This window comes from Pseudophryne corroboree, chromosome 6, assembly GCF_028390025.1.
Source record: "Pseudophryne corroboree isolate aPseCor3 chromosome 6, aPseCor3.hap2, whole genome shotgun sequence".
In the NCBI taxonomy this organism is placed as follows: Eukaryota; Metazoa; Chordata; class Amphibia; order Anura; family Myobatrachidae; genus Pseudophryne; species Pseudophryne corroboree.
In genome coordinates this window covers 169,838,179-169,852,154 of record NC_086449.1, presented here as the reverse complement: position 1 = coordinate 169,852,154, position 13,976 = coordinate 169,838,179, and the positions used below count along the sequence as shown (strand labels likewise).

Sequence of the window (13,976 nt, the reverse complement as noted above, 5' to 3'; positions counted from 1 at the left end):
TTGGCAAGATTCACAAGAGTTTGTTTGGAGGCTGGATACAAAGTTGCAGGCACTGAATGGAAATTAACTTGCAGAAAGGTCTGTGCGATTAGACTGCCGTTTGCAATACTGGACAAGGGCTGGATGACTGAGGCAAGGTGCAAGACTGGCTGAAATGGTGTACTGATGACTTGAAGCAGGGATTCCAAGGCAGAAGGACACAAGGATTGCAGATACAGGTTCAAGATGAATTGGGTACAGGACTGGCAGGAACACTGGAACCAGTTACCAAGACAAAGGAGACTGGGAACTAATGGCCACATGCTGAACTCACAGGAACAGGCTCACACTGGTTCTGACTCTCTCTGGTACTGAAACTCTATCACTGGCAAGGTGGACTACCCAGACATAAGCCTTATTGGATGGCTGACCAATAACAGAAAAATCAAGCTGGATTAAAGGTAATGAGGTCCAGATGATCAGTTGCTAGGAAACAGCATGAACAACAGAAGGTAGCAGCAGCTTCCAGGTGCTTATTAAGGCTGAAAGCAAAACTGACAGATTTGCAGCTGCTGCACGCATAACAATAGCCAAGCATTCCTGACTCGGTTTAAAATACAATGTTAATAGCCAAGCATTCCTGATGATGATGATGATGATGATGATGATGATAATAATAATGTTATTTATATAGTGCTCTTTCTCCAACAGTACTCAAAGCGCTTAAGGTTGAAGAGCAATTTTAATAGCCAAGGATTCCTGACAAGGGTTGAAGAGCAATGTTAACAACCCATCCCTGTTATGTTATCAGGATTTGGGTAAAAATAATTTTACACTCAAGAGATGGCTTTTCAGTCTTATGCCCAGGCATGACAATGGCTTTCCTTTTATCACGAGCAAGACCTGCTGCCACTATCCCCTCTTCATGTTGCACATCCACTCTGGCATCCTTAATTTCTGTTATGTCACCATCCTTACTTGTACTACTCATCCCCACATTTGCAGAAATGGTGGAAATAGACTTCTCTATGAGCTCAATGTCAGAAATGTTAGACTCACACATAATGTTTGTGGACACCCCTAGACTTTCCTCAGAGATTTGTAAACACAATTTGTTCTTCAGCCATAGGGTTCCTCTTTTTTGGGGAACTGATCTGTTTTAAAGGTAAGACTTCAACCTCTTTTCTTTCATTGTGAAATATTTAGATTTCAGGAACCCTTAAACTTTCTGTCCCCTGGACCACCTTTAATAGATGTTAAGTACTAACATGATTGGCAGCAACCACAGCAATAGTACCTGGGTTGCTGCTCATGCTCTTCTATCGACTGACCCATATTCACTCACAGTGCTATTAGTGATGGTGGCACCTACTGAATGTTAGTTTTTCAGTACAGTGACTGAACAACACACGCATTTAGTTTTTTTAAACTGCAGTAACAGTGGCTCCTGTAGTGAACGTTATTTTTTCCGTATAGTGCCTGAACAACAACACACAGAACTGTTTTTTTAACACCGCAGGAAGTAATGGTAGCATCTGTACTGAACGTTACTTTTTTAAGTACAGTACTTGAACCTCTCCTGAACACACGGTTTATATTTTTCTAATGATGATTTTCCTTACATTGACACAGTCACAGCCCTTCACTGATGAAACTGACACAGTAGCCTACAGCCCTAACACTGTAGCTCACATCCCTTCATTGTTGACACTGAGTCTGACACAGTCACAGACAGTGCTGTAGTCATACTTCACTGATGATGATGATGATGATGATGATGATGATGATGATGATGATGATGATATACCTCTCAACTGTCCCGATTTCAACAGGACAGTCTCGTTTTTCTAGGACTGTCCCACTGTCACACGCATGGGCCGCAATGTCACGCGAGTTGGGGGATAATTGGGAGACACTTGGATACTGCTGCAGAGCAACAGAGAATGGATGACGGGCACATGCAACTGTCTCCACATACAGTGCCGACTAGGAGAGAGGTATGGAGAGAGGCTGGGGACTATCCAGCAGCTTCCGAAGCACTGGGCAAGCCCCCACCATAATGGAAAATGGGGGCACAGAGCACTTACCAATAAGCCATGCCTCCTAATTTCAGGTGAAATTGTCCCTCTTTACAGACTACAGAAGTTGTGAGGTATGTGATGATGATGATGATGATGATGATGATGATGATGATGATGACGACAACATTAACACAGTAGCCCACAGCCCTTACACTACAGCCCACAGCCCTTCGATGATGATGATGATGATGATGATGATGATGATGATGACAGACACTGACACAGTCTAAAATAAATCCGCCGGAGATCCCTGGCAGTTTCTAAATGACAATCCGCTGTGCCGTGTTCTCTTTGGCAGTGGTTTCTATTAAAACCACTGCAGATTAGAAGCTATTCTATTAATATTCATTTAATGGTGCTTTTACAGAAGCAGCATTCACTTAACATAACAGAAACAGACCACAAATAGAAGCTATTCTATTAATATTTATTTACTTGTGTTACTCTGTTATAAAAAGCAGCATTCACTTGATATCATAGAAACAGACCAGAGTGGATTGTGAGCTATTCTGTTCACATTCATTTAATGGTGCTTTTACAGAAACAGCTTTCGTCTGACATCACAGAAACAGACAGCCGGCTGCTTTCACTTTTGTGGGTTTGTGAGGAGTGTAAGTGGAGAAGGATATAAAGTGATTGCTAATTGTTATGATTTTTCTATAGATATTAATGGAAACCCATTGAAATTGCCATTTAAAAAAAAAAAAATTAAAAGAATAAACTCATATCAAGCAACAAATATAAACTTGCTCACGCACGCTTCTCACGCAGACTTTACATGGGAACTTGGCAGATCTACATAGTAAGATCTTTATTTTCATACCTGAACCATTTCAAAATAAACGCTCCGCTGTTCTTTCAAAATAGGTCTCACAGTAAAAAACCTTATAGAATTTATATATATATATATATATATATATATATTAGAGATGAGCGGGTTCGATTCGTTGAGATCCGAAACCCCCCCCCCGAACTTCACCTATTTTACACGGGTCCGAGGCAGCCTCGGATCTTCCCGCCTTGCTCGGTTAACCCGAACGAGGCCGAACGTCATCATCCCGCTGTCAGATTCTCGCGAGATTCGTATTCCATATAAAGAGCCGCGCTTCGCCGCCATTTTCACTCATGCATTGGAGATTGAACTGAGAGGACGTGGCTACGTTCTCTCCCTGAAAAGCTCCGTATCTGTGCTCAGTGTGCTGCAAATATCTGTGCTCAGTGTGCTGCAAATATCTACATTCTCTGCCTGAAGAGCTCCATATCTGTGCTCAGTGTGCTGCAAATATCTACGTTCTCTGCCTGAAAAGCTCCATATCTGTGCTCAGTGTGCTGCAAATATCTGTGCTCAGTGTGCTGCATTGTGGGAACCACCAGTATATAATTATAGTAGTACTGTACAGTAGGCCATTGCTGTATCTTGCAGCTCTGTGTCAGACTCAGTTCTAGACAGTATCCTGATCATCAGTGCTCAATATCTGCTGCATTGTTGTGTGACCAGTATATACTATATATGTATTATATATAGTAGTACAGTGCAGCATTTTGGTGACCACCAGTATAGTAGTACAGTACAGTAGTCCACTGCTGTATCTTGCAGCTCTGTGTCACTTCAAGCATCCATATCTGTGCTGCATTGTTGTGAGCAGGATATTAGTAGTACAGTGCAGCATTTTGGTGACCAACAGTATATAGTTGTACAGTACAGTAGTCCAGTGCTGTATCTTGCAGCTCCATGTCACTGCAAGTATCGATATCTGTGCTGCATTGTTGTGAGCAGTATATATAGTAGTACAGTGCAGCATTTTGGTGATCAACAGTATATAGTTGTACAGTACAGTAGGCCATTGCTGTATCTTGCAGCTCTGTGTCACTGCAAGTGTCCATATCTGTGCTGCATTGTTGTGAACAGTATATTTAGTAGTACAATGCAGCATTTTGGTGACCAACAGTATATAGTTGTACAGTACAGTAGGCCATTGCTGTATCTTGCAGCTCCGTGTCACTTCAAGTATCCATATCTGTGCTGCATTGTTGTGAGCAGTATATATAGTAGTACAGTGCAGCATTTTGGTGACCAACAGTATATAGTTGTACAGTACAGTAGGCCATTGCTGTATCTTGCAGCTCCGTGTCACTGCAAGTACCCATATCTGTGCTGCATTGTTGTGAGCAGTATATATAGTAGTACAGTGCAGCATTTTGGTGACCAACAGTATATAGTTGTACAGTACAGTAGGCCATTGCTGTATCTTGCAGCTCTGTGTCACTGCAAGTACCCATATCTGTGCTGCATTGTTGTGAGCAGTATATATAGTAGTACAGTGCAGCATTGTGGTGACCACCAGTACATAGTAGTACAGTACAGTAGGCTATTGCTGTTTCTTGCTGCTCTGTGTCACTTTTAGTATCCATATCTGTGCTGCATTGTTGTGACCAGTATATAGTAGTACAGTGCAGCATTGTGGTGACCACCAGTATATAGTAGTACAGTACAGTAAGCCATTGCTGTATCTTGTAGCTCCGTGTCAGATTCAGTTCTATTCTCCAGATCAATGCTCAATATCTTTGCTGCATTGTGGGGACCAGTATACTACAGTACAATAGTCCAGTGCTGTTCTTGCTGCTCAGTGTCAGTTCTCCGTAGTATAATCAGTTCTCAGTATAATCAGTGCGCTGTTAGACGTGCACCCGTTTTCCGCCATTAGTGCATTGGAATTTAGACAATTGATAAAGTCATCGTGTCCCCAGTACAAAATCCCATCCAGACTACATTTCACTAGGCAGGTGATAGCGAGATTTTACCAATTAATATCAGTGATTTAGAATTATTAATTACAGTGATCTTGCCAAATAACTCCAGTGATTTTGTCATTTTCTTCCAGTGATTTGGACCAATAATACAATGGATTAGAACGAATAATTCCTGTGATTTTGTCATTTTCTTCCAGTGATTTGGACCAATAATACCATTGATTAGAACGAATAATTCCTGTGATTTTGTCATTATATTCCAGTGATTTGGACCAATACCATTGATTAGAACGAATAATTCCTGTGATTTTGTCATTTTCTTCCAGTGATTTGGACCAATAATACCATTGATTAGAACGAATAATTCCTGTGATATTGAGGTGTTTGTGTCGCTTAGCTTAGCCATCCAGCAGCCACAGTGCACCTCTTTTTCTCTTTTCTTTGCATCATGTGCTGTTTGGGGCAAATTTTTTTAAGTGCCATCCTGTCTGACACTGCAGTGCCACTCCTAGATGGGCCAGGTGTTTGTGCCGCCCACTTGGGTCGCTTAGCTTAGTCATCCAGCGACCTCGGTGCAAATTTTAGGACTAAAAATAATATTGTGAGGTGTGAGGTGTTCAGAATAGACAGAAAATGAGTGTAAAGTATGGTTATTGAGGTTAATAATACTATAGGATCAAAATGACCCCCAAATTCTATGATTTAAGCTGTTTTTGAGGGTTTTTTGAAAAAAAAAAACCAGAATCCAAAACATACACGAATCCGACAAAAAATTTTAAGGGAGGTTTTGCCAAAACGCATCCGAATCCAAAACACGGCAGCGGAATCGATTCCAAAGCCAAAACACAAAACCTGAAAAATTTCCGGTGCACATCTCTAATATAAACTAAATTATAAACCAAAAATTCTCTTCAGCACTACTAGTAGTAGTGGTGCTTACTATGGGGGTACTGTTTTTCAGGAACAATGATTTTTTAGAAACAATGTTTCTTCTGTATAGGGTGTTTCTTCTGTATAGAGTAGTCACATGCTGCTTCGCTCTATGTGAGGTTTGATACTGTTGTCTTTCTCTTTTTATATTGTATATTTTATGTTGTATGTTGTATGTTTTTGAATTGCACTATAACTATTTTCACTTGTATGTTCACTTGTATGTTTAGGGAGCAGACTCTGACTACGTGTCAACCCGGCACCTGGTGATGGGGTGAGTAGCCTGTGAGCTTACGTTTACAGCGGCCGGGCCGGGCTGACTGGCGTGTGCGGGGTAGTCATGACAACGACTGCCTTGCGTCCGCCGGGTGGTCATGGCAACGGTGACGTAGGAGGCGGAAGTGACGCGGCGGCTCAGAACCCGGAAGCAGGACTGGCGTGGAGGAGACACGGTAGCAGACACGCTCCAGGGTATTTAGAGGGGTAAGTTTGTCCATGTTCGTTTGTGTACATTTGTATTTGGCCTGAGGAAGGGGCTGTTGCCCAGAAACAGCTGTAGCCACTTTAATACAACTCTTTTGCAAATATTTGACTCCAGTGCCGTTCGTCTTTGGGAGCTGCATGTTACTTATTGGAACTGGCACGGAGCACGTTGTGGTTGAGAGCTTGTGAGTGCCGACTGTTGCTGCAAGGATATCGTAGTGTTCTTGTAACACCTGTTGTATGGCACCGTCTGCTGCAATTTTACTGAACCTCAGAATTTGAAAATACTCTGTTTACAATATTTGGGAGACAACCTTTGACATCACATAGGTGCAAAGCCAGCACTATGTCTCTACAACCTGATATCCCAGGGTATCACATCATGAGTACTATGGCCCCGGGTGAGACTTTTGGCTTCACACAGGAGCAAATTGACAGAATTTTGTCTAAAGAAAGTATACCGGTCACAGATACCGCCATGAGAGCGGAAGATTGTTTGTTTCAGCTGATGAAATACAAACGTCGGGAAATAGACTTTTTATTACATGGAATATCTCTGACAGAGTACTACAAAGAACATAAGATCCCACGTGGGTTCCGCGTTCGCAACGTGCCCACGATTGGTCGACACAATCCCGACTTTGTAAGAAAGTGGATAGGTATACTGAATCGGTGTGCCTTTGATCTCATGATCCTCGTTATTGAGGAAGCTAATAGAGAATTGGAAGTTACTAGACAGAAGATCATAGCCTTTGAAAAAGACAACTTAAAGGTCCTTCAACAGGATGAATCACAGGACTGGATGGGTAAAATAAAAACCCAATGTGACCAATATCGTCGTGAATTATTAAAATTCAAACGAAACAAAAAAATCACGGTCGACCAAGATTATGAGGATAACAAGGTGTATCGTTGGTTGGCTGGCATGGAAACCCAGGAAAGATCCAGGCAGCAACAGAGACGACGCCCGTGGCAGAGGCAGAAACAGGGCAACAAAAGCACAAAGTCAAGCAGTGATAGTGACTTTATGGTCTCTGACACAGATGAGACGTCTGGAGGTACCCCTTTAGGACGGGGTTCACAACATGGCCAGCCACAAGCCGATGCACTGCCACCCGCCGGGGTGGCCAGAACAAAAGGGGTCAGAAGGGCGGCCCAAGGGAAGACCTACAATTAGTCTTCAATTTGTCCAAAAGGGTATTAACATCACATGAAATTGATGTCCTGAGCAAAGGACTCAGCTTTGTGCCCACCAACATACACGATCCATTTGCCTGGTCCAGGGATCTCCACAAGTTTACTAGAAAACTCAGATTAAAAGAGTTCTTTCAGAATACATCACATGAACATAATACTGTCTCCATTTTTGATCCTTTTTTACAAAAAAAGTCTAGGTCGAACTTTGATCCAGTGTCATTGAACCCGTCGATCAAGACGTTTGGCAGATTAATGGATGAGTCCATTAATAAATATGTGGCAGCTCCTGCTAAAATAAAGAGGAATTTATCGGCTGAGGAGAGAGAAGCACTCATTCAATTGCGATCTTATAATGACATAGTCATCCGGCCCGCCGATAAGGGTGGGGCCATAGTCATTTTGGATATTGAGTACTATCGTCAAGAAGCTCTGTCACAACTGGGGGAGGAAGGGGTGTATTGTAAGCTACAGGGTAATCCTGTTGTTCAATATCAGCAGGAGCTTTTTTCAATTTTGGATAAAGCTCGTGACGATGGATATTTACCCAGCAAGGTGCACAAGGTTCTATGTGTTACCCACCCTAGAAGCCCATTGCTATATACGATACCCAAGTTACATAAAAATCAAGTCAGCCCTCCGGGGAGACCTATAATCTCGGCAAGAGATTCGTTATATCAACCAGTGTCACAGCTTCTAGATTCCATCCTCCAGCCACTATTGCCGGCACAGAGCACTTTCCTAAAGGACACTAATTCTTTTATTTTAAAACTGCAAGAAATACGGAATGTGGCCCCAGGCACCTTAATGTGCTGTCTTGACGTTTGCAGCCTCTACACATCTATCCCCCACCAGGATGGGATGAGAGCTATGCGGAATTTTCTTGAGAAACATTTGTCTACGACTGCATTCAATCATGAGTTGTTTTTGACCTTATTAGAGCTCACTCTGTACAGGAATTACTTTCTGTTTGATAGTGAGTTCTATCTACAGCTACGGGGGTGCGCGATGGGATCATCGGTCGCACCCTCGTATGCTAATGTATTCATGTTCTCAGAAGAGCATAGAATGTTCTTCCTGGATCGGGGGGTGGCTGATAACATCTTAATGTATACAAGATACATTGATGATGTGTTCCTGCTGTGGGGCGGAGGCAGGGATGCTTTCGTGGAGTTGATGTCAGAAATCAATGCTTTGTCCTCTCCCATCAAATTTACCTATATGTGTGATGAGAAGGAAGTGACGTTCCTAGATGTTAAAATCATGGTACATGATGGTGTGATTTCCACGGAAATCTTCTCAAAACCCACAGACCGGAACACATTATTAATGGCATCCAGTCATCACCCAGAACCCCTTAAGAGGGGACTTCCCCTGTCGCAAATGATGCGGGTGGCACGCATCACGAGTGACCGAGACAAAGTCCCTGGGTTGTTAGATAATATGATTCATAAATTTCTTGTTAGGGGATATGACTGGTCTATATTACAGAAACAAAAAAATAGAGTACTGCAAATGTCTAGGAGTGATCTGTTACACCCGCCTCGGAGGGAAAGTAAAAATATCCTTCCATGGCCGTGTGATTTTTCTACCTCCAGCCCTATTGTCCGCAGGGCTTCACAAGCCCTTTGGCCAATCGTAGCATCAGATCCAGATTTGACATCTTTTAGAGGGTTGCAACCCATCACAGCCTTTAGGAGAGGTGCTAACCTGCGTGACCTTATTGTTAAAACGGACATCTCAGGGATGAAGGAGTTGGATAATGTCATCATCCACAAAAAACCTCCTGGGTGTTACCGTTGTCCTAAATGCGCTACGTGTAGACATATGATTGCCTGTAAGGATTTCAAACACCCGAACCGTAATGTGACATATACCATCAGACAGGTGATCACATGCAGCACTTCCTATGTTGTCTATGCAATAGTCTGTCCGTGTGGCCTGTTCTACATTGGGCAGACCACACGGAAATTTAGTGAAAGGATGGCGGCTCACCGTTCCGCTATTAAATTGATTCTGGAGGGCAAACCGGTGGATCAACCGGTGGCCCGACATTTTCAATTAGCTAATCACACTATCAATTCATTAAAATACTTTGGGATAGAGCATGTTCCGCCGACATTGAGGGGTGGAGACAGGGCTAAAATTTTGTTGGAGAAAGAAACTCGGTGGATTTTGAGACTTGACACATTCTGGCCCCGGGGCCTTAATGAAAAGGTCAACTGGAATGTTTTCGTTTAGAGCTGTGGGTGTGATACACCCATATTCTAATAATGGTTACTGCACTTTGAATATATGTAACTGGTCCTGGAGTTGCTCACAGTTGAGGATTAAGCCATTTAGAAAATTAAAATTAAAACTAAATTATAAACCAAAAATTCTCTTCAGCACTACTAGTAGTAGTGGTGCTTACTATGGGGGTACTGTTTTTCAGGAACAATGATTTTTTAGAAACAATGTTTCTTCTGTATAGGGTGTTTCTTCTGTATAGAGTAGTCACATGCTGCTTCGCTCTATGTGAGGTTTGATACTGTTGTCTTTCTCTTTTTATATTGTATATTTTATGTTGTATGTTGTATGTTTTTGAATTGCACTATAACTATTTTCACTTGTATGTTTAGGGAGCAGACTCTGACTACGTGTCAACCCGGCACCTGGTGATGGGGTGAGTAGCCTGTGAGCTTACGTTTACAGCGGCCGGGCCGGGCTGACTGGCGTGTGCGGGGTAGTCATGACAACGACTGCCTTGCGTCCGCCGGGTGGTCATGGCAACGGTGACGTAGGAGGCGGAAGTGACGCGGCGGCTCAGAACCCGGAAGCAGGACTGGCGTGGAGGAGACACGGTAGCAGACACGCTCCAGGGTATTTAGAGGGGTAAGTTTGTCCATGTTCGTTTGTGTACATTTGTATTTGGCCTGAGGAAGGGGCTGTTGCCCAGAAACAGCTGTAGCCACTTTAATACAACTCTTTTGCAAATATTTGACTCCAGTGCCGTTCGTCTTTGGGAGCTGCATGTTACTTATTGGAACTGGCACGGAGCACGTTGTGGTTGAGAGCTTGTGAGTGCCGACTGTTGCTGCAAGGATATATATATATATCTATATATCTATATATCAAAAAATTCAATACCTTTCCTGCGCTTATAGTTAAGCAGCACAACTGAAAGTCCCGCTGCTAATGGAACTTAAACATAGAAACACAGAACAAACAGAGTGCACTAGTAGAATGCGATGTTTGAGAGATAATCAATTCATCCACATAAGAGTAGGTTCTCTTGAGGTCTACTCCTCTCAGAGTCTTCCCAGTTGGGGCCTATAGAGAAACCCACTCACCAGAAATATTCACCCAACAGAAAACAACAAATTAATGACAGAACTTTTGTTAAAATGTTTTTTTAATACAAAGTTTCATACAATGTAATCAATTAATTTTATAAAAACATTCCGACCAATTGGACACACATCGAATTGCTGAGATGTTAAACCAAGAATGGCCCCCTCACCTATATGGTGTGAGCTCTAGGAGGACACTTGAAGCAAGAAGATAGTGTACAATGATCGATGAATCCTACGCGTTTCGTCCTAAGTGGACTTCTTCAGGGGATAAAAAACTGTCTGGGTGAAGAGAAAGTTACTAATTATATATAAACACACAGGCGTAGAACACAGTCTAAAGATTTTTAACACTACTGTGTGTATATATTAATTCAGGCGCAAAGTGCTTTTCTAATATATTATACTAGTCAAAAAAACATAAAAAATATAAAACTACAAGCAGCTCCCACTTGGTAATCTGAAGTATTACCAAAAATTAAACATAACTAATACATATAAAGGAAGAGAGCGCATAAAGTTTTATATAGTTTTATTATAATTTAAAAAATCATAAAAAATTCTTTATAATGTTAATACATGCATATATTACTAAAGTGCTAATTAAACCACTCAATATGTATTAATTACACTGCTAATACATGTAAATCATTAGTCATCCATCTATATTAAATCCACTTAGTCCATATATTTGTACTTGGTGACAGCTGCCACTCAGTATCAAACTCGGGTTCCAAAGTCACTTTTGTTTTTATTTAAATTGATACTTTGTAGTTATGTCCCGCACACGAGAAAATCACTCGTAAGTTTGAACCGTGGTATTTTAGAATGAATACATGCTGCAGCATAAATTATATTTTACTCTGAAGGGCCACTTATCTGGATATTTCACATGTGCTATTTATTTTTAATGTGAATAGATTCACTTAGCCAAGTGTTGCATCAGAATTGCAGAAATAAATTTGTTGTTTGTCTCGGGCAATGTTTCTCACCTCACTGCGGACCGGGTTAAAACTTTCCCCGTTGGTTATGTGCCACTCGGAGCCGTAGCAAGCCACCGCTGTTAGCTTTACTCTTCCTGTGTTGTTCCGTCCGCTGAAGTCAGATGAGGCAGACCGCGATGAGAGCTCCCAGCCACGGTTACGTCTCACTCACACTCCCCTTTTTTCAGTATGCGTCCAACTTCTCTCTGCCGGAGATCGTGATAGTGTAGTTGGTAGGGGGAGGTAGATAAACGTACCGCTGGACTTTTAACCTGCTGGGGCCGTAGCACTTCTCACCTCCGGACTGCAGGTAACCAGATGGATGGCTGCCACACCTCCGGACTGCAGGCAAACAGATGGATGGCTGCCAGACCTCACAAATCAACAATTCCTGCAACGGTGTGGTCCATATCAGATTCCAATGTGGATTTTTAAAAAGCACAAGAGTAAGCCACTCTTAACGCGTTTCTCCGTTGTGATATTCTAACGGTTTCCTCAGAAGATAACCACCTGTATAGGACACCCTTATTTAAACAGAGTCTCCTCCAATCGCGTGTTCCTATTCATTATAAGGAACAGGTGTACTCCAGGTGTATATGCATAAACGTTTCTTTATGACTAGTTAAGTATATTACATTCAACAGATAATAAATATTCTATCTTATATCTTCATATCAAACAATTAATAGACTTTGTACAATCAATCACATAAAACTTTCTTTAAAGGAATATTATTAATTTAATAATGACAACACGTGAGATCTTATATAAATAATCTTATTCAATCAATATAAAGGATAAGTGGATCTAAAGTTCTCTCCTCATTATCCACCCAGGACTTAGCCTGGTGGTGAGAGTCTCCGACCTACAACCAGTCGACCTGGGTTCAAGTCCCACTCTGTCTTTAACACAGTTTTTATTTTTATAAATTTATATTTTATTCTAAATTGTCCACTTATACTTTATCTATCTTACATTAAGATTTTACATCTAATTCTTATGTCCCTCATAAGATTAGTACCCATTTAGATAAATTAGATACTTCTGCTCCGTATAACATTCACCAATGGTTTCGTACATCGACTGGGTATAGCTATATCCAGAGCAGATTAGAGGACATATGTAAGGAAAAAAGGGGGGGGAGAGAATACGTACTAAAAAGAGGGAGAGAATAAAAACTCTTATTATAAATGAGAAATAAGAAAGAGGAAACTTTATTTGTAATATTAATATGACCAGCCGAGTTACTACCGACCGAATTCATATGTTATTCATTTCTATATTATCATTAAGCCCTGCAGGGGATAATGAACCCAATGAAAATATCCAGAAGGCCTCTCTCTTACAGAGGCGATTAAATCTATCACCACCTCTGGCTGTAATGGGTATATGTTCAATGCCCTGTAGCTTCAAACCATCTATTTTGCCCATATGCTTTTGTTGAAAGTGCCTAGATAGACTATGTGTTTTCACTCCTTTCACTATATTTCGCCTATGTTCTAAAAATCTTATATTGAGCTTTCGAGTAGTTCTTCCTACATATTGCATGCCACATATGCAGGTTATCAAATAAACTACATATGTGGCATTACAATCAATATGACTTTTTATCTCGAAATCAGTATTATAAGTAGTCGAGTGAAAACAGGTACTCTTGTGCTCTAGATGCTTACAGGTCATACAACCCGCCCGTCCACATCTAAAGCAACCTTTTTTTTTTGTGGGGGCCGAATTAAGCCACATTTGCCCTGACTTTTCTACTGGAATGGAACCCACATAATGACTAGGTGTCAAGAAGCTCTGCAAATTCCGTGCCCTTTTGAATACTATCTGAGGCTCTACTTCCAACATTGGTGCTAATATTTTGTCCACTTTCAATAAGGACATATTCTTCCTTAACAACTGTTTGATTTCTTTTGAGCTTGAATTAAATTTTGTAATGAACCTAAGTTCAGTACTCTCTTTAGAGTTACTACTTTTTTTAGGGGAAAGAAGAACATTTCTATCGGCACTTCTAGCCTGTTCTCTTGCTTTATCTAAAATGTCCACAGGGTACTCCTGTTCAAGGAGTGCAGTTGTGAGGTCATAAGCTTGCTGATCATAGTCCGCAATATCTGAGCAGTTTCGTCTATGCCTCATATATTGGATTCTTGGTATGTTTCTTAGCCATGGTTGATGATGACAACTAGAATAATTTAAGAACTTATTACTATCGACCTCTTTCTTAAAGGTCGAAGTTGTTA

General features: G+C 41.4%; 1 long non-coding RNA gene across 1 annotated transcript in view; it reads left to right on the top strand.

The window, feature by feature from the left end:
• Positions 1-2,265, top strand: part of LOC134935099 (uncharacterized) — a 101,948-nt gene extending 99,683 nt beyond the window's left edge. The window contains exons 3-4 of the long non-coding RNA XR_010179900.1: positions 1,812-1,976; positions 2,115-2,265. This is a non-coding gene — a long non-coding RNA (uncharacterized LOC134935099). The remainder of the gene's footprint in view (positions 1-1,811; positions 1,977-2,114) is intronic.
• The last annotated feature ends 11,711 nt before the right edge of the window (positions 2,266-13,976 follow it).